Below are 1679 nucleotides of genomic sequence, written 5' to 3'. Positions count from 1 at the left end.
ATAGCTTTTTTGACTAAAATAAAGTTATTTTCGCGAAAAAAGATTTTGATAAAAATTTGAAAGTAGGGTTAGTTTTGGCGAAAATAACATTTTTGACAAGACAAGTTAGTTTTGGGCTTACACAAAGTTATTTTTGCGAAAAATAAGATTTTGTTAAAATCTGAAAATAGGGTTAGTTTTGGTGAAAATAGCATTTTTGACAAGGATATAGTTAGTTTTGGGCTAAAATAAAGTTATTTTCGCGAAAATAAGATTTTGTTAAAAACCTGAAAATAGGGCTAGTTTTGGCGAAGATATCATTTTTGACAAGGGTATAGTTAGTTTTTGGCTAAAATAAAAGTTATTTATCGGATATATTCGGACTTTTCGGATTACACCGGTACTAGGTAACCACCGGTATTTTGTACGTTGGGGATAACGCGAAATTCAGATTTTGATATAAAAATTTTTTAAAAAGATGGTTAGTTTGGGTTGAAATAAAGTTATTTTCGCGTAAAAAAAGATTTTAATAAAATATCTGAAAATAGGGTTAATTTTGGTGAAAACAAGATTTTTTGACAAAAATGTATTTAGTTTTGGCTAAAATAAAATAGTGTAAGTTTTGGCGAACACAAAGATTTACATATATTCTACAGTTTTTAAAACATTTTTCTGCTTCGTCGAACATAGCGTGGGTGCTATGGATCGACACATTTAGTAAAAACCTACGGTTAGAAGTTCAATATTAAAAAAAATCTTAAGATTCTATCACATACATTTTAAAAGCGAACAATTGAAATTCTACTAGAAAGAATTATACTCTACTGTATGAATATAAAAATTACAAACATATTAGGCTCAGCCTGTCATAGGCGTACGTACATGTTGGCATCTCCTTTAAGTTGTAGGACATATCTTTGATTGTTTCTTTAGTTTTATCGAGCTTCAGTAGCAATAACGGTCTATAATTATGGATCATTGTCATCAACTTAATCCGCTTAATGACAAACAAGTGTGTATAACCGTTTGATGTTGCACATTTCGGATGAAGCAGAAACAGAAACATGTTAAAATACTTTCAATTAACATTGCTTAATTTACTTAAACTTACAAAAACATTATTATTTCGAAACATGTATGCATATGTGTTATGTAGACCAAATAAAAACATTTTGGATTAAAAATTGTCATTTACGACAACAGAACTATGTTTTCCTGTTTTTATCAAAATCTTTTTTCGCGAAAATAACTTTATTTTCCCTAAAACTAACTACATTTTTTGTCAAAAAGGCTATTTTGGCAATAATAACTTTATTTTAGCCAAAACTTACTGAATTTTTGTCAAAAATGTTATTTTCGCCAAAACTAACCATATTTTCAGATCTTAGCAGATTCTTATTTTCGCGAAAATAACTTTATTTTAGCCCAAAACTAACTACATTCTTGTAAAAAATGTTATTTTCGCCAAATAACTCTACTTTCAATTTTTTATCAAACTCCTTTTTTCACGAAAATAACTATTTCATCAAAACATTATTTTCGTATTTTAGTTAAAAAAAGCTATTTTCGTATTTTAGTTAAAAAAAGCTATTTTCGTATTTTAGTCATAGCGTTTCAAAGTAATTTTATGTAATACTATTTGCTATACTGTTTTGTAGCTACTACATACAACACATACAACACACGCACACACACACACA

The sequence above is a fragment of the Mya arenaria genome, chromosome 1 (genome assembly GCF_026914265.1).
Source record: "Mya arenaria isolate MELC-2E11 chromosome 1, ASM2691426v1".
Taxonomy (NCBI): Eukaryota; Metazoa; Mollusca; class Bivalvia; order Myida; family Myidae; genus Mya; species Mya arenaria.
Note: the sequence above shows the minus strand (reverse complement) of the source record.